Source organism: Ranitomeya variabilis, chromosome 2 (genome assembly GCF_051348905.1).
Source record: "Ranitomeya variabilis isolate aRanVar5 chromosome 2, aRanVar5.hap1, whole genome shotgun sequence".
Classification (NCBI taxonomy): domain Eukaryota; kingdom Metazoa; phylum Chordata; class Amphibia; order Anura; family Dendrobatidae; genus Ranitomeya; species Ranitomeya variabilis.
Window position 1 is genome coordinate 360416305 of NC_135233.1, and position 26750 is coordinate 360443054.

The 26750-nt window shown below is 45.1% G+C and overlaps 1 pseudogene; it reads left to right on the plus strand.

Moving 5' to 3' along the window:
- Positions 1–1787: 1787 nt before the first annotated feature.
- Positions 1788–26750, plus strand: part of LOC143803761 (cytochrome P450 2C20-like) — a 48866-nt pseudogene continuing 23903 nt past the window's right edge.

Consider the following 26750-nt stretch of genomic DNA (forward strand, 5'->3'; position numbering starts at 1 on the left):
CTGTCATTGCCAACAAAGGATATATTACAAAGTATTGAGATGAAATTTTGTTTCTGACCAAATACTTATTTTCCACCAGAATATGCAAATAAAATGATAAAAAAACAGACAATGTGATTTTCTGTATTTTTTTTTCTCAGTTTGTCTCCCATAGTTGAGGTCTACCTATGATGTAAATTACAGACGCCTCTCATCTTTTTAAGTGGTGGAACTTGCACTATTGCTGACTGACTAAATACTTTTTTGCCCCACTGTATATATATATATATATACAGCAGTATCACCTATAAAACGTATATACTCATCAGTTGCAGTATCACCTATATAATGGACATGGAGCAGATGCTGGCCGGGGATCGCTGTTCTCTTACACTGGTCCTGGCCAGCGTCAGACACAGTGAGGCTCGGGCGTCTGTGCACGCAGTGGCGGCCTTTTCAAACTTCTGCACAGGCCCAGGTGCGTGCGCTTTCCTGTTTTACCTCACTGACAAAGGCCGCAGCTACACGCACAAGCACGAACGAGGGCTGCGGTCATGTGGGCCGCCATGGCCTTGGTCAGCGCGGGCACAGAGAGAGTGCGCATGAAGGCCTGTGCAGAGGATTTGAGGGGCAGGCGACCCATTTTGTAGCTCAGAGTGCTCCAGGCCCCAGGTTCCAGGCCCTTGATAGTTGTATACTATGGGCACAGATACACAATGTTATATACACTGGATGATCAATCCTGCACCTGGCCCTGGCTATACATGCACTGTATATATACAGGGCCATGTATTAGCATGTGATGTCCAGTCACCAGGTTCAGTCGTGATCACTCCAGTGCTGGATTCTGCAGACAGTCTCTGGTCACTATCAGTATAGGGAGATTTATTGCAGGAGACTGAACTTTCCTGCAGTCTGGTGACCCTGGACCGATGACCTGGCACTGACAGGGTGACCGTGAAAGTTCAGACTCCTGCAATAAATCTGTGAGCATCAGCAGAGCAGCCGCTAATACTATAGAGGCACACACACGGCCCTGGACTTATCACCGGGAGGTGAGCAGCAGCGTCCATCTTCTCACCGCACAGAGAGCTGAATACTCACTGATGTCTGAGCCATCCACCAGCTCCTCTCCTGCAGTTAGAAGCAGCCATGTTCCCTTCCCTCTTCAGGCCGCACACAGGGAGCAGGGGGCGGGTCTGCTCCACTGGGATGATGCAGCTGGCCGGACATAGAGAACAGCGCCGGCCACCAGCAGCCCGAATCGCTGCTAAGTGACCGGCCCAGGGGGCACTGGAAGACTGCTCAGGAACATGGGGAAGGGGCGTGGCCTAACACAAGGGGGCGTGTGACGGCTGCTTCTGTTGTCTGCGGGGAAGTCGTGTCCCGTGCGGGACAGCGGGGAAAACCATCAAAACCGGGACAATCCCGCACAATGAGGGACGGTTGGGAGCTATGTGAATGGGCTTCCCCGCTGTGCGGATTAACACTTTGATGGAGATATTTTGGACTGCTTTGCATTTTGTAGCACTGTGCGGATAAAATATCCTGGCTGATGGAGTCAGAAGTTGCTCCGGATATAAATGGCTTACGAGTTGGCAGGGAGGATGTGGCAGCGTATTTTAAGGAGTGCAAACAACACGATGTGTTGCAATCACTCAGCACAAAGGCTTTGGAAAGTAAATTGCTCAATCTGACAGAAAAAGAAGTTAGATTGTTTTGGACTAACAACTCTCTCGAATCTCGAGTGGCAAAAAATATTTTTGGAATGTTCAGAAAAATTGTTGAAATTGGTCTATGAGTTCAATATGAAGAGTTATACACAATTGGAGTTGGACATTAAAAAGACCAAGGACGAGGTTAAGTCCAGATTATCAGACCCACAATGGTTATCCCTGACTAAAAAAATGGACATTAAATTAACTACCATTCAGGTGAATGTGAAACAAGTAAAAAGGGATAAATTCATTCGAGATAAAGGGGATTATGACTCTGATCGGGTTTTCACATGGAATAAAAACAGGAATGAATATAAGAGTGGGAAGCCACAAAAGTTTTTTCACTATATGAGGAACAACAGAAAACATGGAACTAAGAAATACAAAAATGAATATCTGACAACAGAGTCTGACTCCAGTGAACAAAAAGAATCATCTATTTCACCAGGCCCATCAGATCAAGCCCCTGCAAATCTAATTGACTCTGCCCCGGTGCCCCCTTTAGGCGGAGAACACGCAGAGGGGGTAAGGGGAGAAAACGCAGGTTGCCAATGGAAAAGGAAACGTGTCATGGAGACAGAGACATTAATGGATCCTTCCAATAACATGGTGTTGAATTTAACTGACCATAATTTGAACAGTTCACACTTATCCGTTCTCTCAAAAGGACTGGGCTTTTGTATTCCGGAGGCTTTTAATTTTGTGGACTTTAAAATAGATCTTTTTAAGGCCATTCGTAAAATTCATCTGCACAAGTCGCTTGCATCAAGTGTCACGGAGGTGACAGTATTAGAAGGGGAGAGCCCGTGCCTGGTGGGCTCTCTGGGGTTCCTCGCTGGCACTGACTCACTGGCTGATGTAAGGGCAGATGCCCAGATTTTGTGTGATTTAACTGCCCCGGAGGTTGTTCACCCCATAGATGATGAGTCTTTCAAACTATTTACAGGGGGTGTGCCATCAAGGTTTATGCCCCAAGTTTCCCTTGGGAATCTAATCGATTTATTTGAGACCCAGGTACTAAAGGATGTCGAATCTATTATACAGTATATCCGATTGCCCCGCCTAACCTCACAACTTTAGAGAAACGTGCCCTTTTTGAAATCAGAGAATGGTCTGATGTGGTTCTGAGGAATGCAGATAAGGGCGGCAATGTAGTTTTATTACCAAAAGAACAGTATTTGGCGGACGCCACGAGACAGTTGTCTGATACGTCTACCTATTTAAGATTGACACAAGATCCTACAACTAGGTTCAAGAATGAATTACGAACCTTTTTGCGTAAAAATGCAGAATTGGGTGATTTGCCCAGAAAAAAGGCTGAGAAGCTGCTGCCGGAGTTCCCATGCCACCCTCACTACCCCGCCAGGACGCCCCATTGTGTCAGGGGTCGGGTCCCTTACAGAGCCATTATCACAGTACATGGATTTGTTGTTGCGCCCTTTGCTGCATGACATTCCCTCCTATATTAAGGATACTTATGAGTTTTTAGGGGTCCTTAGGGGTATTACTTGGCAGGCTTTTCCTTGGTCTCTATTGACGTGGAAAACCTGTACACAAGGATCCCCCAGGATTTGGGTGTAGCAGCTTTGAGGAAAATTTTGGGGTCATTAAAAAGAAGTGATGGTTTTGTCAACTTTGTGTGTGAGGGCATGGATTTCATATTAAAACACAATGCGTTCAAATTTATGGATTCCCCCATGGAATGGTTCTTGCAGCGCACTGGGACCGCGAAGGGAACTCCGGTAGCATGCACTTTTGCGAACCTTTTTCTGGCTTTGTTGGAGGAGGATTATGTGTACAATATTGGAAATAATTTTTTGAGGCACATCAGACTTTATGTTCGCTATGTGTACAACATTTTCATGATATGGGACGGACCTCATCGTGAATCATTTGATGATTTTGTCCACTATCTCAATGAGTCTAATCAAATGAATATGTCGTTCACATCGAGGCCTTGATTTGGATTTTTTAAACGTACTAATTAACATTGTGGATGGTGCGATCTGTACCAGATTGTTTCGAAAAACGTCTGCTACGAATTCTGTTCTACATTTTGATAGTTTCCATCCGGCTCATGTAAAACGCTTCCTCCCTTATAGACAATTATTAAGATTGAAGAGAATTAATAATACTCAGGAGAGCTGCTCTCAGCAGGCAGAAGAGTTGTGTGACAGGTTCCACGGTAGGGGTTATCCCAATGAACTTTTGAATGAGGCTAACAATAGGGTTAATCAGGCAAGAGACAATAATCGTGGTTCTGCCCACAAACGCGATAAGAGATTTGTTTTTTGTTTTAAATTCGGCCCTATGGATGGTATTATACGGTCTGCTATTCGCAGGAATTGGCACATTCTAGAACGTGATAAAGATATTGCGGAGGTGGCAGCGAGGGGTCCCATAATTTCTAATAGACGCAGTACCACTCTGGGTGACATAATAGTGAAAAAGCGGATGGTGAAGACAGGGCCGGCTCCAGGTTTTTGAGGGCCCCGGGCGAAATAGTCTCAGTGGGCTCCCCCTTTAACACATACCACGATTCATGATGCACAGATACAGCAGACAAATATAGCGCAGCCAAGTAGCATCTAACATAGCCCACTTAGTATATAACACAGCCACCCACATAGTATATAGCACAGGCCCCGGGCCGTGACGTAGTATATAACACAGCCCATGTACGTAGTATATAACTCAGCCAGCCATTTAGTATATACAGACAGTCTAGGACTGCAAGTCCCAGCATCGCTAACATACCATATTGTTGCACAAGTCCCAGACAGAGACAGTACTGTCTGTCTTGCAAGTTGCACAGAGCAGAGACCAGGCATGATGATCCACTCCCAGCAGGCTGCATCCCCCCCCCGCCCCCGCAATGCGTTGGGACCACCAGGAACTTGGAAGGAAGACTCACTCTTCACTCACTGCTTCACTTCGCTATTGCTTTCGTTGTGGACACAGGGACAGGGACCGGGTGCACCGTCCGTGCACCTGACTGCAGTGCTGCTCCTGCCTCCTGCTCGTCTTTCTGCTTGGCGCTGCACCTGCCCTGCTGCTGGATGCCTGGACCTGGACAGTGGAGGACGTGCATGGCAGGATCTCTTCTCTGAGCTCTTAGGATGACGAGCTCTCACCCGACTGGAAGTGACAGGACAGACGGCCCGGAAGTGACTCTGCGTATCCATGGTGACGGTCCTGGAGGTGAGTATTCCTGCAGCTGCACAATGGGGCGGTGATGATGGATGTGCTCTGCCTCCGAGTCCTGGCTGGGAGACTGTCACGCTGTGTCACACAACAGCACAGCGTCAGCGGGGCTCCCCCAGGAGCGCATAACGGCATAAGACGGGGGGTCTCGCCAAGGCCCCGGCACTTGCCCGGGTACGCCGAGTGCTGACGCCGTCCCTGGGTAAAGCAACAAGGTAATTGGTTAAATAAAAGTGTTCCTCATGGTAATTTTAAGTGTGGACATTGTCCTTTTTGCAATTACCATGATGTAAGTCAAACACTTTGCATTGGAGGTGTGTCTCATACTGTCAAAGATTTCATCACGTGCAAAGCGACCCATGTGGTTTATGTGGCTTTATGTCGTTGTAAGTCCTTCTATATTGGCAAGACCATTCGCCCCCTCTATGTGAGGTTCAGAGAGCATTACAACTAGATCGGTTCAGGCAAGGGGGTTCCACGTTTGATCAAACATGTCAGGGAATTCCATGGAGGAAACCCAGAGGTGCTTTCTTTTGCTGGCATAGAAAGGGTGTCTCTTCCAGTGCAAGGAGGAGATCTGCACAAGCTTCTACTAAAAAGAGAGGCCATATGGATTATGCGCACTCGAGCACAAGAATCTGCTGGTTTGAATGAAAGATTGGATAAGTCCATTTTCCTGTAATAAGCCGGCTCTATTGTGTTTTGAATTGTTTCCATTTGTTTTCTAAATGCATTTTAATTGTTATGTATAGCTGCTGCACATGTGTTCAAGCATTGGGGGTGGGGTTTAGCTGCCTCCCTCTGTTAAGAGGTGATGTCAGTCTCACTTACCTGTGTGTCCAGTAGAAGCGCCACTGCAGCGCGAAACGGCTGTCGTCCATTCCACTCCTGCTCCCATCCTCCCGACGCCGATGTTTTAAAGTATTGGAATAAAGACTTTTTTTAACCGGTGAGTGACATGTGTTCCTTTCAATTTATATAACTATTTTTTATTTTCATTCTTTTTTTAACAGGGATATGGTGCCCACAGTGCTATGTAGTACTTGGGCTATGTTATATACTGTGAGGCTGCTATATACTACGTGGGCAGTGTTATATACTGTGTGGCCTGTGTTATATACAATGTGGGCTGTGTTATATAATTCGTGGGCAATTTTATATACTACGTGAGCAGTGTTAAATACTATGTGTACCCCAAGAAAATATTTACTGACAACTCAATAAATAAATTTTGATCAAATTCATTTTATTTATATTAATAGGACATTACACAACAATTGTCAATATTTTATTAAAAAGTTTTTGCCGTTAAAATAACTGAAGATATATAAAAGTATATAAAATGTATATATTATTATTAAGACTGTATGTGGGGGGCTGTGGTATACAGAACTCGACTGGCAAAGTCAATAACAATAAATCACATAAAGTGCTAATGCAATCAAATCAAAGTTGTCTATACATTGAATATTAAAAAACACAGTCATAAACCGGCCATAATGTGCAAAATATGCAAAAGAATTGGAGGAAAAGTTTTTATATATATATATATATATATATATATATATATATATATATATATGAGCAAGATACTAATATGAGAACCTAATTGATATACAATTGGAAAAATCAAATAAATATATAAATATATATGAATATAAAAAATATATATAAAAAATATATAATATAGAAGAAGATAAGTGATATATATTAACCCAAATAGTTTATAATAGATATATAAAAAAAGTGTAGATATAATATGTTAAAGTGAGTACTGTGCAATGAAACAATATCTATATATGTATATATACTAATAATTAATTCGTGAAAATTAGAATTAACACACAATTTACAAAATCATATATGAAAAAGCTAAAAAGTCAATATCTCTAAATTTTATATAAATGAACACATCAACAAAATGCCTGTGAATGTGAATAAAAAAATATATTATATATAATATATATATGTGTACCAAAATATGAACATATAATAACAATGTAATCAATTATACTATAGCCAATTGTACATCTATAATGCTACCATAGTATATCGCTGACCCTCCAAATTCTAAAGTGCAATGATAATGTAATTAGTTATAACACACTCTTCAAAATATGCACAAGTATGCAAAAGCATACACAAATAGAAGCCGGACCTTACCAAACAGAGAAGTGCACCGCAGCCCCCACACACACCACTCCAACGCACGTTTCGCACCTGCTTCGTCACCTGATATGATGCCCACATTGCTATATACTGCGTGGGCTGTGCAATATACTACATGGGCTGTGCAATATACTATGTGGGCTGTGCAATATAATACGTGGGCTGTGCAATATAATACGTGGGCTGTGCAATATACTACGTGAGCTGCTATATACTACGTGGGCTGTGCTATATACTACGTGGGCTGTGCTATATAAGACGTGGGCTGTGCTATATACTACATGGGCTGTGCTATATACTACATGGGCTGTGCTATATAATACGTGGGCTGTGCTATATACTACGTGGGCTGTGCAATGCACTACATGGGCTGTGCAATGTACTGCGTGGGCTGTGCTATATACTACGTGGGCTGTGCAATATACTACGTGGGCTGTGCAATATACTACGTGGGCTGTGCAATATACTATGTGGGCTGTGCAATATACTGCATGGGCTGTGCTATATACTATGTGGGCTGTGCAATATACTATGTGGGCTGTGCAATATACTACGTGGGCTGTGTTATAGACTACGTGGCCTGTGTTATACACTACATGGCCTGTGTTATACACTACATGGCCTGTGTTATACACTACGTGGGCTGTGTTATACACTGCGTTTGTGGGCTGTTATATACTACGTGGCTGTGTTATATGCTACGTGGGCTGTTATAAACTATGTGGCTGTGTTATATGCTATGTCGGCTGTTATACACTCCGTGGGCTGTGCTATATACTTAGTGGCTGTGCTATATACTCCGTGGGCTGTGTTATATACTACGTGGCTGTGGTATATACTCCGTGGGCTGTGCTATATACTCCGTGGGCTGTGCTATATACTACATGGCTGTGCTAGATACTATGTGGGCTGTGCTATATACTAGGTGGCTGTGCAATATACTACGTGGCTGTGCTATATACTACGTGGCTGTGCAATATACTACCTGGCTGTGCTATTTACTACATGGGCTGTTATATACTACATGGCCGGCCACGAACAATCAGCGACAGGTGCAGTCCGCCACAAATCAGCGCGGGATTTGAACAACGCTTCGCTAATTGGTCGCGGCCAGCCGAATCCTGTGTATTCAAGGTATTATTCTAAAATCTTCATAAATAAACTACATACATATTGTAGAATACCCGATGCGTTAGAATCGGACCACCATCTAGTTATTTTATAAATGTCTTAAATAAGGGAATTAGGATGCAAATATTCTTCTTATTTAAGCCACGTGTTTTTAGTTCATGAATAATGCAATCAGTACGTTTTATAAAATATACATGAAAGTTTTCAGAATTGTCTAACAGAAAAACCTTTTTTATTCCTCATAGCCACCAATCACAGAGCAGCTTTCATTTTTCTAGAGCAGAAAAAGGAATGAAAGCTGAGAAATAGTTGGTTGATTTATCGCCCATTGACTATGCATCGCCTTTCAAGGATATGCCCATCATTGCAACAAACTATTCTTACTACTTCAGTGCATCTGAGATAAAAAAAATGAAGCCTAGCTGTATAAATATACATTTTTTATTCGAATGTGGGATAGTTTGGTCATATATAATTGTTTTAGTAATAAAATAAAGAATTTGTGTATTTTTAGCTATTTTTTTTTACTATTTTCACAGTTCCAGGAAAAATATGGCCCAATATTCACTATATATTTTGGATCTTGCCCAACTGTGGTGCTTTGTGGATATGATGCGGTAAAAGAGGCCTTAGTAGACAATAAAGATGTCTTCAGTGGAAGAGGGATAATGCCAGTGCCTGAATATGTGCTGAAGGGATATGGTAAGATGTCCTATCATTAGTAGTCCACATGGCCAACTTAATCTTTTAGGAAACTCAACTGAGAATTTCTCCTCCAGGAATCATAGGCAGCAATGGCGAACGTTGGAAGCAGATGAGAAGCTTTGCACTTACCACTCTTAGAAACTTCAGAATGGGTAAGAGGAGCATAGAAGAGAGAATGCAGGAGGAGGCCAAGTTTCTTGTGGAGGAATTCAGCAAAACTGAAGGTGCAGACACATTTCACATGCCATACTTGTCTCCTATGCCATACAACTAGTCATTCTTGTTGGTTTCAGAGATTGAAACCAGTGGAAAATATCATCCAAATGCTATGATAGGAGAAGCTGGGTGAGAGTCCATGACATTAAATAGAAATATTTGGTAGAAAGTACCTATAAGTTCCAAGGAAATTTGGGGAAAGGTTTCCTTCAAGACTTTAGCTGCCCCAAAATTTGTTGACATTTATAATGGTCTAAAGAGTTTTTTCTATTTTTATTACCCTACGTTGAGAAATTCAAACTCCTTACAATGGTACAAAATAATATCAGCCAATCTAACTGTGTTAGGACTGGCGGAACGCACCAAATAATAATATTACAGAATATGAGGTGCGTTCGCAGTCCGAGGTCCACCGTGCAGAGATGACACCTGCTGCTGAGTAATGGCGGATGGACGCTTGCTCACACGTGGCTTAGACCTCACCTAGTGTGAATAGAAGTGAACTCTGTTGCTTCACAGAGTCACCAAAACATGCTGCGCCCTGTTAGCAGTCACAGGGTGCAGCTGAAAGACACTAGTGGGATCCCTATGAATCACACCCACTAAACTGGTGATTGGACTCGCTCTGACCCTCGGTGGCTTTTGAGCCTGCGCCCGAGGACGCCCCGAGTCAGATGCTGAGTCCAAGCGGGAGTTCCCCCCCTACACTGACCGGCTCTCAGGACAGCGCACTGATTGCGCACGGTTCTGTACAAGCGGGCACTGCGATTAGACGCTGAAACATGTGCCAAGTGTGCAGGTTGCACTGTCGGGCGCTAGGTAGCTTCCACCATTTGTGACAGTCATCAACACAAGGAATGGGAATGATTAAGGAGTAGTGTTGAGCATTCCGATACCGCAAGTATCGGGTATCGGCCGATTTTTGCGGTATCTGAATTCCGATACCGAGATCCGATACTTTTGTGGTATCGGGAATCGGAATCGGAAGTTCCCAGTGTATGGTTCCCAGGGTCTGAAGGAGAGGAAACTCTCCTTCAGGCCCTGGGATCCATATCCATGTAAAAAATTAAGAATTAAAATAAAAAATAGGGATATACTCACCCTCTGATGCGCCCTGGTAGTAACCGACAGGACAGCCTGCTTTGCTTAAAATGAGCGCGTTCAGCACCTTCCATGATGTCACGGCTTCTGATTGGTTGCGTGCCGCTCATGTGACCGCCACGCGACCAATCACAAGCCGTGACATCATTCTCAGGTCCTAAATTCCTAGAATTCGGGAATTTAGGACCTGAGAATGACGTCACGGCTTGTGATTGGTCGCGTGCAACCAATCAGAAGCCGTAATGTCATGGAAGGCCCTAAACGCGCTCATTTTAAGCAACGGAAGCTGCCGGTTAACAGCGGTAAGGTGCAGGGGCCTCCGGACAGGTGAGTATATCAATATTTTTTATTTTAATTCTTTATTTTACACATTCATATGGATCCCAGGGCCTGAAGGAGAGTTTCCTCTCCTTCAGACCCTGGGAACCATAAGGGATACCTTCCGATACTTGAGTCCCATTGACTTGTATTGGTATCGGGTATCGGTATCGGCGAGATCCGATACTTTTCGGGTATCGGCCGATACTATCCGATACCGATACTTTCAAGTATCGGACGGTATCGCTCAACACTATTAAGGAGCTTTCATCCATCGACATACAGTACATCCATCTACATACACGTTATCAAGTTTATACTAGTGCATGGCCGAGCAGCCATGAGAACCTTTTATAGAAGTAGCACTCCAGGACCTTCCAGATGGTCCAATAAGAGCCGCAACAGGACCTGAGCATGTGACCCCCGACCTCCAATGGGAGGTCGTCCCGTGAGCATGCTCAGTATGGGAAAAGCTGGACTTAGTTCCAGAAACGCCTGCTCACTGCTGATCAGTGCTGGCTACAAAGGCAGAGCCTGGAAAGGCAGCAGTAACCAATTGCACAGTATCAGGCTGAGCCAGACGCTGGGACTGACGTCTCCACTGAGCAGGCTCCACTGCGGCTGGAGGAGAATGGGAGACCACAGCAGACATGGTTCGAGATTCCCCCTGTGCAGCGGTGGGAACTCAACACCTAACAAACTGGATCTCCAATTGCTTGACACAAAATGATTATTGCCCAATCAATCTTCAGAAATAATTTGCAAAAAATTATTACAGTGCTACCCATGGCCATAAATTATATAGTCAACTAAAAGGACGAGAGTGGAAGTAACCTTAAGTAGATAATATAGAGTGGGGCAAAAAAGTATTTAGTCAGTCAGCAATAGTGCAAGTTCCACCACTTAAAAAGATGAGAGGCGTCTGTAATTTACATCATAGGTAGCCCTCAACTATGGGAGACAAACTGAGAAAAAAAAATCCAGAAAATCACATTGTCTGTTTTTTTTATCATTTTATTTGCATATTCTGGTGGAAAATAAGTATTTGGTCAGAAACAAAATTTCATCTCAATACTTTGTAATATATCCTTTGTTGGCAATGACAGAGGTCAAACGTTTTCTGTAAGCCTTCACAAGGTTGCCACACACTGTTGTTGGTATGTTGGCCCATTCCTCCATGCAGATCTCCTCTAGAGCAGTGATGTTTTTGGCTTTTCGCTTGGCAACACGGACTTTCAACTCCCTCCAAAGGTTTTCTATAGGGTTGAGATCTGGAGACTGGCTAGGCCACTCCAGGACCTTGAAATGCTTCTTACGAAGCCACTCCTTCGTTGCCCTGGCGGTGTGCTTTGGATCATTGTCATGTTGAAAGACCCAGCCACGTTTCATCTTCAATGCCCTTGCTGATGGAAGGAGGTTTGCACTCAAAATCTCACGATACATGGCCCCATTCATTCTTTCATGTACCCGGATCAGTCATCCTGGCCCCTTTGCAGAGAAACAGCCCCAAAGCATGATGTTTCCACCACCATGCTTTACAGTAGGTATGGTGTTTGATGGATGCAACTCAGTATACTTTTTCCTCCAAACACGACAAGTTGTGTTTCTACCAAACAGTTCCAGTTTGGTTTCATCAGACCATAGGGCATTCTCCCAAAACTCCTCTGGATCATCCAAATGCTCTCTAGCAAACTTCAGACGGGCCCGAACATGTACTGGCTTAAGCAGTGGGACACGTCTGGCACTGCAGGATCTGAGTCCATGGTGGCGTAGTGTGTTACTTATGGTAGGCCTTGTTACATTGGTCCCAGCTCTCTGCAGTTCATTCACTAGGTCCCCCCGCGTGGTTCTGGGATTTTTGCTCACCGTTCTTGTGATCATTCTGACCCCACGGGGTGGGATTTTGCATGGAGCCCCAGATCGAGGGAGATTATCAGTGGTCTTGTATGTCTTCCATTTTCTAATTATTGCTCCCACTGTTGATTTCTTCACTCCAAGCTGGTTGGCTATTGCAGATTCAGTCTTCCCAGCCTGGTGCAGGGCTACAATTTTGTTTCTGGTGTCCTTTGACAGCTCTTTGGTCTTCACCATAGTGGAGTTTGGAGTCAGACTGTTTGAGGGTGTGCACAGGTGTCTTTTTATACTGATAACAAGTTTAAACAAGTGCCATTACTACAGGTAATGAGTGGAGGAAAGAGGAGACTCTTAAAGAAGAAGTTACAGGTCTGTGAGAGCCAGAAATCTTGATTGTTTGTTTCTGACCAAATACTTATTTTCCACCATAATATGCAAATAAAATGATAAAAAAACAGACAATGTGATTTTCTGGATTTTTTTTTCTCAGTTTGTCTCCCATAGTTGAGGTCCACCTATGATGTAAATTACAGACGCCTCTCATCTTTTTAAGTGGTGGAACTTGCACTATTGCTGACTGACTAAATACTTTTTGCCCCACTGTATGTATTTTTTTTTCCATAGGGAAAATGTTTGACCCAACCTTTTTCCTAAGTTGTGCCGTATCCAACATTAACAACATCCAACATCTAACATGTTTTCTTGTGTCCACAAGACTGGGGAGGCCTCCACCCCTTTTTTTTTGAGCTGTGCGCACAGAAGCCGTTCTGTCCAGCGTGTCCACATTGACATTCCTTTTCTGAATCCTGCTCATACAGGTATTGTACATATGACCCCTTTTTTTTTGAGCTGTGCGCACAGAAGCCGTTCTGTCCAGCGTGTCCACATTGACATTCCTTTTCTGAATCCTGCTCATACAGGTATTGTACATATGACCAGGTTTTAAATACATCAGATAGGGATTACATACATTAGCTAGGACTGCTCTGATATGGGTATACCTTGTCGTTTGGTAGAGCGGCTTAATATACATTTTTTGCAAAAAACGTATCAACCAAATACCCTGTTTTTTCCATCTTTTTACCAGTACTTGCTGTCTACTGTGATTTTTTTGCGACAGAGTGTTTTTGGTTTTACTGTGCTTTTTTGTGTTTTCACATCCAACATTATCTGCTCTGTTTTATTTGGTAAGAGGTTTAGCTACAAAGATGAGCGATTTTTGTCTCTTCTTAAAAATATCGTCGGGACTCTTCGATTCATGAACTCTGTATGGGGCTTGGTGAGTATCAGTGTTTCCTTTATTATTATTTTTGAAATTTACCAATGAAGATGACTTTTAATAGTTCACATACCTTCACTCATTTGACTAATTTTACTATTTTAGCTTTTTTTCTACTTGCAAGGACTTATGCAACGTATACCTGGTCCTCACCATAAAGGTATTCAGCATCTATTCGATCTCAAAACATTCATTCAAGAGGAGGTGAAGGAAAGTGTGAACAGCCTTAACCCTAATGCTACACGGCACTTTATTGATTGCTTTCTGGGTAAGATGCAACAGGTAAAAAAAAAATGTCTTCCTGTTTTTTAGGGATTTGTTGTTTATAACTTCATTAAAAGTCATCTGCAAGTTATGTATATACTCGGTCCAAGAGTTCTTTATGATCACAGATATTACTTAGTGGAAGTTTCATTGAGTTTTTCTAAGATCAACATATATGAACCTGTCACCCATTATTTTTGTAATCTGTTTACAGGAAAAACATAACCCAACCTCAAAATTTCATAATGAGAATCTTGTAGGATCTGCACTGAACTTCTTCTTTGGTGGTACCGAGACTACCAGTACAACCCTATGATATGGCTTCCTTGGTCTACTAAAATATCCAGAAATTCAAGGTAGAAAAATAAAGAACATAATTACACTTGGATTGAATTCTGTGTTGAACATTCTAATACAATTCTATACAGTTTAAAAATTGGTTATAACCGACACCATTCATTGGTTAATTGTAGAACAAATTGTATCTTTTCACGCTTTGACCAACCTTTTCCTACAGAATTATTGCAGCCAAATTAACTTCAGATTTGTATCTCATTTAGTAAAAATCCAAGATGAAATTGACTATGTGATAGATGACCGTTGGCCATCAGTTGAAGATCGAACCAACATGCCTTATACTGAGGCTGTAATCTGCGAGTTCCAGTGATACAGTGATCTTATTCCCACAGGGGTTCCCCACTCTACAACTGAGGACATCATATTTCGAGGATATACTATCCCCAAGGTGAAACCCTATGATAAGACAATGATGAACACATAGAGTATCAGCTTCTTGATAATGTTAAGATCATACCATGATTGGGCTGTTGATTTGGCACACATATCTGAATAGCACCACCATACATATGCCACAGATATACACATCTACAGTGTATTTCCTAACTTGTATGCTGGATGTAGAATCTAAGCAAAATGTGAACCAATCTTAAGAGCTAAAAACTGTGAGTGGAAATGGGATCCACCAATGTCCTGCAAATTTTCATGACTTTGGTCAACATTGATATATTGAAATACTCAAGAGCAGTGGATACAATATTTTCTCTATAGCTTTTGATGTGACGTTTCTTATTTGACCATCAAAAATAATCAAGAGCCATTTTCTGTTGTCGTTATATGAACTGGCCTCCATGATGGTTAGTTTCACTGTCTGTAGACAACAGTTGTTTTTTGGATACCTGACAATGTTATCTTGCTGTTTTGAGGTTCTGCCCATGTTTGTGTAAGTTTTTACGGGATTTATGTAAAAAAAAATTCATACAGTGGTGTGAAATATGTTGGAATATGTAATGCTAGCTAAGAACACTAGGAACACTCTGTTCAAACAATGAATTGATCTAATTTTTTTTTTCTTAAACTTTCAGGGCACAAATGTGTTTCCGTTATTGACCACTGTACTAAAGGATCCGGAACAGTTTCAAAAACCAATGCACTTCTCCCCAGATCGGTTCCTGGATGAAAAGGGAGCAGTAAAGAAACATGCAGCTCTTATGCCGTTCTCCGCAGGTAACATTTTCTTTGCATTTGGTGAGAAATCATTATGTTAAGAATAGTGTTGAGCGATACCTTCCAATATTGAAAAGTATCGGTATCGGATTGGATCGGCCGATGTTCAAAAAATATCGGATATCGCCGATACCGATACCGATACCCGATACCAATGCAAGTCAATGGGACCAAAATATCGGAATTAAAATAAACCCTTTCTTTCCTTGTAGGTTCATTCTACATGAAGGAAAACAACTAAGAATAATGTAGGATGTATTGGGGGAGGTGGAGGAGACAGTAAAGACATAGAGGTTTAGCCCATTCAAATGGAATAGCAGGAATTAAGTTTTTTTTTTGAGACGTTCGGAGTTACAAAGATATTGACTATGTAAAGATTTTTTATATTTTTGTCAGATATTGATGTTTCACTAATTCCATGCTCTCCACTTTCTTTTTTACTTCTCCGACACTTTCTTCTTCATCATCCTCAGCAGCAGCATCTTTTACATCAACTTTTTCTTCACCTTATTCATCTTCTTCTTCATCTTCTACCTATTATTCTTTTTTGTTACATTCTTCATATTCTTTTTATTCAACTATTATTCTTCTTCATATTCTACTTCTTCATCATATTATTATTTGTGACAGACATTCCTGTCGTTGTTATCTATAAAAGTTTGAAGATTACACCTTCCGTTCTGCCTGTCACAAAAGAGTTACAACAGGATTTGTCCTCGTTCAGCTTGGCCTGCAGCAGCAGGCTTTTTCCAGAGGCACCACGAGGAGGAACGGACTCAACCCCATACACTGCTTAGTCTTCTTCCGCTTATAATTTAGATAATATCTTTTGCTCTGAATGTTAGTCTTATGCTTAATGTTCTTCTGCTCTTTGTTCTGCAGCTTCTTGTTCTTCTGCTTCTCGGTCTTCAGGGTCACCGTCTCCAGGGTCGTCATCTCTAGGGTCGTCGTCTCCAGGGTCGTCATCTTCGGGGTGGTCTTCAGGGTCGTCGTCTCCAGGGTCGTCGTCTCAGGGGTCATCGTCTCAGGGGTCATCGTCTCTGGGGTCATCATCATCTTAGGGGTGGTCTTCAGGGTCGTCGTCTTTAGGGTCTTGAACTTGGAAATGTAGCAGAAGGTACAAGAAGGCTGAGGAAATGCTGAGAACCAGCTGACGGTACTGGAACTCGGATGGCTACCTGAAGGTCCAAGAGCCAATGGAATTACGGAGGACCAGCTGACGATACTGGAACCCGGTTACTAAGCAGGAGGTACCCGTGCCAGAAAGCACTACCAAGGACCACCTGACATTGGTGGAATTCGGATACCCAGAAGGAGGCACCTAAGTCAAAGGCTCTGCCCGGAACCAGCTGACGGTACTGGAACCAGGATGGGGAGCAGAAGGTACAAGAGCAAAAGACACTGCCGAGAACCAGCTGACGGAACAGGAAACCGGATGGGTAGCCGAAGGAACAAGAGCCAATGGAACTACCGAGGACCAGCTGACGTTACTGGAACCTGGTTACTAAGCAGGAGGTAACTGTGCCAGAAATGTCATGTTCTCAATGGCAAGAGAACATAGCATCAGCATATATAGGAACTAGCTCTTGGAAGATGGGAACTGAGCTGACCATGAACTAAACCTAACGCACAACTAGCAGTGGCCGGGTAGCATGCCTACGTTGATTCTAGATGCCCAGCACCAGCCGGAGGACTAAATAATGCTAGCAGAGGAAAATATTAGTCCTAGCTCACCTCTAGAGAAATACCCCGAAAGGAGACAGAGGCCCCCCACATGTATTGGCGGTGAATTAAGATGAAATAACAAACGTAGTATGAAAATAGGTTTAGCAAATTTGAGGTCCACTTACTACATAGCAGAAGACAGAAAGGACACTTTCATGGTCAGCTGAAAACCCTATCAAAACACCATCCAGAAATTACTTTAAAACTCTGGCATTAACTCATAACACCAGAGTGGCAATTCCTGTTCACAAGAGCTTTCCAGACACAGTAACGAAACTTCAGCTGTGAACTGGAACAAAAATGCAAAAACAAACATGGACAAGAGTCCAACTTATCTAGTAGTTGTCTAGGAGCAGGAACAAGCACAGAGAGGCTTCTGATAACATTGTTGACCGGCAAGCAACTAACAGAGCAGCAAGGTTATATAGCGACTCCCACATCTTGATGGGAACAGGTGAACAGAGAAGATGACAACACCAGTTCAATTCCACCAGTAGCCACCGGGGGAGCCCAGAATCCAAATTCACAACAGTACCCCCCCCTCAAGGAGGGGGCACCGAACCCTCACCAGAACCACCAGGGCGATCAGGATGGGCCCTATGAAAGGCACGAACCAGATCAGAGGCATGAACATCAGATGCATTCACCCAAGAATTATCCTCCTGGCCGTATCCCTTCCACTTGACCAGATACTGGAGTCTCCGTCTGGAAACACGAGAGTCTAAGATTTTCTCCACAACGTACTCCAACTCACCCTCAACCAACACCGGAGCAGGAGGCTCAACGGAAGGCACAACCGGTACCTCATACCTGCGCAATAATGACCGATGAAAAACGTTATGAATAGAAAAGGATGCAGGGAGGTCCAAACGGAAGGAAACAGGGTTAAGAATCTCCAATATCTTATACGGGCCGATGAACCGAGGCTTAAACTTAGGAGAAGAGACCCTCATAGGGACAAAACGAGAAGACAACCACACCAAATCCCCAACACAAAGCCGAGGACCAACACGACGGTGGCGGTTGGCAAAAAGCTGAGTCTTCTCCTGGGACAACCTCAAATTGTCCACCACCTGCCCCCAGATCTGATGCAATCTCTCCACCACAGCATCCACTCCAGGACAATCCGAAGTTTCCACCTGACCAGAGGAAAATCGAGGATGAAACCCCGAATTACAGAAAAACGGGGACACCAAAGTGGCAGAGCTGGCCCGATTATTAAGAGCGAACTCCGCCAATGGCAAAAAAGCAACCCAATCATCCTGGTCAGCAGACACAAAACACCTCAGATATGTCTCCAGGGTCTGATTAGTCCGCTCGGTCTGGCCATTCGTCTGAGGATGGAAAGCGGACGAAAAAGATAAATCTATGCCCATCCTAGCACAGAATGCCCGCCAAAATCTAGACACGAATTGGGTCCCTCTGTCAGAAATGATATTCTCAGGAATACCATGCAAACGAACAACATTTTGAAAAAACAGAGGAACCAACTCGGAAGAAGAAGGCAACTTGGGCAGAGGAACCAAATGGACCATCTTAGAGAAACGGTCACACACCACCCAGATGACAGACATCTTCTGAGAAACAGGCAGATCTGAAATAAAATCCATCGAGATGTGCGTCCAAGGCCTCTTAGGAATAGGCAAGGGCAACAATAATCCACTAGCCCGAGAGCAACAAGGCTTGGCCCGAGCACAAACGTCACAAGACTGCACAAAGCCTCGCACATCTCGCGACAGGGAAGGCCACCAGAAGGACCTTGCCACCAAATCCCTGGTACCAAAAATGCCAGGATGACCTGCCAACGCAGAAGAATGAACCTCAGAGATGACTCTACTGGTCCAATCATCAGGAACGAACAGTTTATCAGGTGGGCAACGATCCGGTCTATCCGCCTGAAACTCCTGCAAGGCCCGCCGCAGGTCTGGAGAAACGGCTGACAATACCACTCCATCCTTAAGGATACCTGTGGGCTCAGAGTTACCAGGCGAGTCAGGCTCAAAACTCCTAGAAAGGGCATCCGCCTTAACATTCTTAGAACCCGGTAGGTATGACACCACAAAATTAAACCGAGAGAAAAATAATGACCAGCGCGCCTGTCTAGGATTCAGGCGCCTGGCGGTCTCAAGATAAATCAAGTTTTTGTGGTCAGTCAATACCACCACCTGATGTCTGGCCCCCTCAAGCCAATGGCGCCACTCCTCAAAAGCCCACTTCATGGCCAAAAGCTCCCGATTCCCAACATCATAATTCCGCTCAGCGGGCGAAAATTTACGGGAAAAGAAGGCACAAGGCCTCATCACGGAGCAGTCAGAACTTTTCTGCGACAACACTGCCCCAGCTCCGATCTCAGAAGCGTCGACCTCAACCTGAAAAGGTAGAGCAACATCAGGCTGACGCAACACAGGGGCAGAGGAAAAACGGCGCTTAAGCTCCCGAAAGGCCTCCACAGCGTCAGGGGACCAATCAGCAACATCAGCACCCTTCTTAGTCAAATCGGTCAATGGCTTAGCAATATCCGAAAAACCAGCAATAAATCGACGATAAAAGTTAGCAAAGCCCAAAAATTTCTGAAGACTCTTAAGAGAAGAGGGCTGCGTCCAATCACAAATAGCTTGAACCTTGACAGGATCCATTTCAATGGAAGAGGGAGAAAAAATATATCCCAAAAAGGAAATCCTCTGTACCCCAAAAACACACTTAGAACCCTTCACACACAAAGAATTAGACCGCAAAACCTGGAAAACCCTCCTGACTTGCTGGACATGAGAGTCCCAGTCATCCGAAAAAATCAGAATATCATCCAGATACACAATCATAAATTTATCCAAATAATCGCGAAAAATATCATGCATAAAGGACTGGAAAACTGACGGAGCATTTGAAAGACCAAAAGGCATCACTAAATACTCAAAGTGGCCCTCGGGCGTATTAAATGCGGTTTTCCACTCATCCCCCTGCCTGATTCGCACCAAATTATACGCCCCACGAAGGTCAATCTTAGAGAACCACTTGGCCCCCTTTATGCGAGCAAACAAATCAGTCAGCAACGGCAATGGGTATTGATATTTTACAGTGATTTTATTCAAAAGCCGATAATCGATACATGGTCTCAAAGAGCCGTCTTTTTTTGACACAAAGAAAAAACCGGCTCCTAAGGGAGATGACGATGGACGAATATGTCCCTTTTCCAAGGACTCCTTTATATATTCTCGCATAGCAGCATGTTCAGGCACAGACAGATTAAATAAACGACCCTTTGGGTATTTACTACCCGGGATTAAATCTATGGCACAATCGCACTCTCGGTGCGGAGGTAATGAACCAAGCTTGGATTCTTCAAAGACGTCACGATAGTCAGACAGGAACTCAGGAATTTCAGAGGGAATAGATGATGAAATGGAAACCACAGGTACATCCCCATGAGCCCCCTTACATCCCCAGCTCAACACAGACATAGCTTTCCAGTCGAGGACTGGGTTGTGAGATTGCAGCCAAGGCAATCCTAGCACCAAATCATCATGTAGATTATGCAGCACCAGAAAGCGAATAATCTCCTGGTGATCCGGATTAATACGCATAGTTACTTGTGTCCAGTATTGTGGTTTATTATTAGCCAATGGGGTGGAGTCAATCCCCTTCAGAGGAATAAGAGTCTCCAAAGGCTCTAAATCATACCCACAGCGTTTGGCAAAGGACCAATCCATAAGACTCAAAGCGGCGCCAGAGTCGACATAGGCGTCCGTGGTAATAGATGACAAAGAGCAAATCAGGGTCACAGATAGAATAAACTTAGACGGTAAGGTGCAAATGGAAACAGATTTATCAAGCTTTTTAGTGCGCTTAGAGCATGCTGATATAACATGAGTAGAATCACCACAATAGAAACACAACCCATTTTTCCGTCTAAAATTCTGCCGCTCGCTTCGGGACAGAATTCTATCACACTGCATACTCTCTGGCGACTTCTCAGTGGACACCGCCAGATGGTGCACTGGTTTGCGCTCCCGCAAACGCCTATCGATCTGAATAGCCATTGTCATGGACTCATTCAGACCCGCAGGCACAGGGAACCCCACCATAACATCCTTAATGGCATCAGAGAGACCCTCTCTGAAAGTCGCCGCCAGGGCGCACTCATTCCACTGAGTAAGCACAGACCATTTACGGAATCTTTGACAGTAAATTTCCGCTTCATCTTGCCCCTGAGATAGGGACATCAAAGTTTTTTCTGCCTGAAGCTCCAAATGAGGTTCGTCATAAAGCAACCCCAAGGCCAGAAAAAACGCATCCACATTGAGCAACGCAGGATCCCCTGGTGTCAATGAAAAAGCCCAGTCTTGAGGGTCGCCCCGGAGCAAGGAAATCACAATCCTGACCTGCTGTGCAGGGTCTCCGGCAGAGCGAAATTTCAGGGACAAAAATAATTTGCAATTATTTCGAAAATTCTGAAACCCAGATCTATTCCCCGAGAAAAATTCCGGCAAAGGAATTCTCGGCTCAGATACAGGTGCATGACAAACAAAGTCTTGCAAATTTTGTACCTTCGTGGCGAGATTATTCAAACCTGCAGTTACACTCTGAAGATCCATTACAAACAGGTGGACACAGAGCCATTCAAAGATTAGAAGGAGAAAAAAAAAAAAAAAAAAATTCTCAGCAGACTTCTTATTTCTCTCCTTTCTCAGCCAAGGATTTTAACCCTTTAGTGGGCCGGTCAAACTGTCATGTTCTCAATGGCAAGAGAACATAGCATCAGCATATATAGGAACTAGCTCTTGGAAGATGGGAACTGAGCTGACCATGAACTAAACCTAACGCACAACTAGCAGTGGCCGGGTAGCATGCCTACGTTGATTCTAGATGCCCAGCACCAGCCGGAGGACTAAATAATGCTAGCAGAGGAAAATATTAGTCCTAGCTCACCTCTAGAGAAATACCCCGAAAGGAGACAGAGGCCCCCCACATGTATTGGCGGTGAATTAAGATGAAATAACAAACGTAGTATGAAAATAGGTTTAGCAAATTTGAGGTCCACTTACTACATAGCAGAAGACAGAAAGGACACTTTCATGGTCAGCTGAAAACCCTATCAAAACACCATCCAGAAATTACTTTAAAACTCTGGCATTAACTCATAACACCAGAGTGGCAATTCCTGTTCACAAGAGCTTTCCAGACACAGTAACGAAACTTCAGCTGTGAACTGGAACAAAAATGCAAAAACAAACATGGACAAGAGTCCAACTTATCTAGTAGTTGTCTAGGAGCAGGAACAAGCACAGAGAGGCTTCTGATAACATTGTTGACCGGCAAGCAACTAACAGAGCAGCAAGGTTATATAGCGACTCCCACATCTTGATGGGAACAGGTGAACAGAGAAGATGACAACACCAGTTCAATTCCACCAGTAGCCACCGGGGGAGCCCAGAATCCAAATTCACAACACAGAAAGCACTACCAAGGACCACCTGACGTTGGTGGAACTCGGATACCCAGAAGGAGGCACCTAAGCCAAAGGCTCTGCCCAGAACCAGCTGACGGTACTGGAACCAGGGGGACCTATTCAAGATTGTCTTCCTAAGAACCCGCTAATGGTGCTGGAACTCAGATAGGCAGAAGGTCCACAGGAAAAACAAAAGTTGCTAGGCCGCGAGCCGGCAGTGGTTACCGAAAATCCACAGTCCTACAGGGGGAGCTTGTCCTATCGGCCTTGATTGCCAGTTCCCGCAGCCCACATAGGAAGCACCTAAACTGCAGGCACCATGGAGTCGGCTAACCCGACCTCAACCCGACAGGACAATGTATTGGAGGCCAAGTGACCTTGACACTACCCAGAAACATCTGGCGTGCTATAACCGGGCTGGGCAGGAGGGAGTACCTGTGGCAAAGACACTTTTGAGCAGCAGCCAGCGGTGTTGGAGCCCAGGAACAGCAGGAGGAGCAGGGTAGAATTATTGCCGCAACACAGCAGGGGTGCACCTGGCGTTAATGAACCCCACTAACACAGGAGCGAGTGTTTTTTTTCTGTGCAGACAGCACTTTCGAGCAGCAACTAGTGGTGTTGGAGCCCAGGGACAGCAGGAGGAGCAGAGTGTAGGCCGAAGCCTGCACTCGAGGCAGTTTAATATCTGTTGTTGTGTCAGCGTGGCGGTCGCAGGACACATTGCCGGATACACAGCTGGGGATCAGCTGATGTTACTGAAGCCCAATAACAATACAGCAAGTGTTGACTGTGCAAACAGCACTTCCTAGCAGCAACTAGTGGTGTTGGAGCCCAGGGACAGCAGGTGGAGCAGAGTGTAGGCCGAAGCCTGCACTCGAGGCAGTTTAAGATCTGTTGTTGTGTCAGCGTGGCGGTCGCAGGACACATTGCCAGATACACAGCTGGGGATCAGCTGGCGTACTGAACCCCACTAACACTGGAGCAAGTGTTTTTCTCTGTGCAGACAGCACTTCTGGGAAGCAACTGGCGGTGTTGGAACCCAGGGAATGCAGGAGGAGCAGAGAGTAGGTCGAGGCCTAATTGGAGCAAGTTGAAAGGGAACCTTTAACCCCCCGCAGGCGTTAGTAACTGAAAGAGCCACTTGTGTAGCACTAAGGCTGCACAAGGAAAAGGTGGCTCTTTTAATTATGCTCCTTACAAATGCTGAACTAAACACTTATAAAATGTGTCCCCTGATGTGGTGAAACCGTCCCGGAGGTGGGACTTTCCTTCGTAATGAGATGCAATACAGCCGTCATTCCTACCCCCTTGTCGCCGTGCGCCGCCTCCTCAGCGTTGTTTGAATCTGTCCTGGAGACTGCGCTGTTATGTTCAACCTTGGCCATGCGCAGTTAGCGCTGTCCGTCTCCTGACATCATTTGGTATCTGGCTGACTGTGACTGTGCGGCTGCGCTGCCTGAGAACCCGCCTCGCAGTGTCTTCTGATGTAATCCCACTGCGGGCCTGGGATTCATGGCCATGCGCAGTGCATATCTTCGCCTTTCACTCATCTCCTTCCGCCTTCTTCAGACTGTGCGGCGTCACGGCCGTGGCATCTGATTAGGGATCAGCTGATGCCGCACAGTCTGTTGAAGGCAGAAGGAGATGAGTGAGAGGCGAAGGTATGCACTGCGCAAGGCCATGAATCCCAGGCCTGCAGTGTGATTAAATCAGAAGACACTGCGAGGCGGGTTCTCGGGCAGCGCGGCCGCACAGGACAGTCAGCCTGACACCAAATGATGTCAGAAGACGGACAGCGCAAACTGCGCATGGCCAAGGTTGAACATCACAGCGCAGGCTCCGGATCAGATTCACACAACGCTGAGGAGGCGGCGCACGGCGACAAGGGGGTAGGAATGACGGCTGTGTTGCATCTCATTACGAAGGAAAGTCCCACCTCCGGGACGGTTTCACGGTATGAGGGGACACATTTTATAAGTGTTAAGTTCAGCGTGTGCAAGGAGCATAACTAAAAGAGCCACCTTTTCCTTGGGCATCATTACTGCTGCACAAGGTGGCTCTTTCAGATACAAATGCCTGGGGGAGGGGACAGGTTCTCTTTAATATCTGTTGTAGTGTCAGCGTGGCGTTCACAGGACACATTGCCGGAAACACAGCAGGGGATCAGCTGAAGTTACTGAAACCCTGTAACACTGGGTCATGTGTTGACTGTGCAGACGGCACTTCTGGGCAGCAACTGGCGGTGTTGGAGCCCAGGGATTGCAGTTCAGGTGGTAGAAACATAAACACAACAGGAGACCTGGATACTGTTGCCAACCAATTATTTAATCTGGAAGAGGACTGGCAAATTCCTGCAAGATCCAGGCATTGTTCATTTTCAGAAAAGTAGGCCGGTCAACATTATCGGAGGATAGTCGCATGCGACGGTCTGTTAGTACACCACCTGCGGCACTAAAGACGCGTTCCGATAATACACTGGCAGCAGGGCAAGCCAGCACCTCCAATGCATAGTGGCTAAGCTCTGGCCGTGTATCCAGCTTAGAGACCCAAAACTTGAAGGGGGAAGAGCCGTCTGGGAGTACACTGAGAGAGCAAGACATGTAGTCTGTCACCATCTGATGGAAACATTGCCTCCTGCTGACTGGAGCCACCAGTGATGGTGTAGACATTTGTGGCGGGCACACAAAACTGTGCCACAGTTGGGCCATACTGGTCTTGCCTTGTGCTGAGACACTGCTTCTGCTCCCTCTTGTGCAGAGCTTCCTCCACTGCCTCGACGCACTGAGCTGCTTTGTAAAGCACTAGCAGCACTGCTCTCAGTTGGACTGGAGAAGATGATGGAATACACCAGTGTGTCTTGGTACTCCCTGCATTTTACGCTCCCGGTTCAATGGTGTGATGAGGCTTTGTAAGTTGTCCCGGTAGCGAGGATCTAGGAGGGTGTACACCCAATAATCAGCCGTGTTGAGAATGTGGGCGATGCGGCGGTCATTTCTCAGGCACTGCAGGATGTAATCAACCATGTGCTGCAGACAGCCAACTAACCAAGAAACGCTGTCCCCTGCTTGAGGCGTGATCTCTGCCTGCTCTGCATCACCCCACCCTCATTCTACACACTGACTACTGGAGAATTGTGTAACTCCCTCCTCTGGACCGATGTCTTCCTCCTCCATTGACTCCTCCTCATCCTCCTCACAAAGTGACCCCTGCCTAGACCTTTGTGAGGAACCACATAGCGCTGACTGTCCTGAAGCTGATGGAATTGGTGACTCCTCATCCTCCACCTCTTCCACAACATCATCCCTTAGCGCTTGCAGTGTTTGTTGAAGCAGGCAGATAAGGGGGACAGTCATGCTGACTAGTGCATCATCTGCACTCGCCATCCGCGTGGAATCATCGAAGGAACGCAAAACCTGGCAGACGTCCTTCACAGTGGCCCACTCAGTCGTTGTGAAGTCTGAACGGCGCGCAGTGCGACTTCTTTGCGCCTGATGCAGCTGGTACTCCATTACTGCTTGCTGCTGCTCACACAACCGCTCCAACATATGTAAAGTGGAATTCCACCTGGTGGGTAGGTCACATATGATGCGATGTTCCAGAAGGCGGAATCGGCGCTGCAGAGCTGCAATGTGCAATCTTGCCATGCTGGAACGCCGCAAGTGAGCACACTCTAGGCGGACCTTGTGCAGCAGTGCATCAAGATCCGGATAGTCCCTCAAAAAACTCTGCACGATGTGAGTGAGGTTGCCTAGGCCCAGAGCTGCCACCAGATTTCGGCCATTGTCACACACTACCATGCCTGGCTGGAGATTCGCTGGCACAAACCACACATCGCTCTCCTGCTTGATGGCATTCCAGAGCTCCTGCGCTGTGTGGTTTCGATTCCCCAAAGAAATTAATTTCAAGACGGCCTGTCGACGTTTAGCCACGGCTGTGCTCATGTTGGTCGTAACAGGTAAACGTTCACGGGTCCATGTGGAGGTGGACTGTGACGGCTCCTGCAGCGATGATTCGGAGGAACTAGAGTATGAGGAGGAGTCAATGCGTACAGACTGGATTCCTGCAATCCTTGGAGTTGACAGAACAACCCCTGTTGTCCTGCACCACTTGCACGATC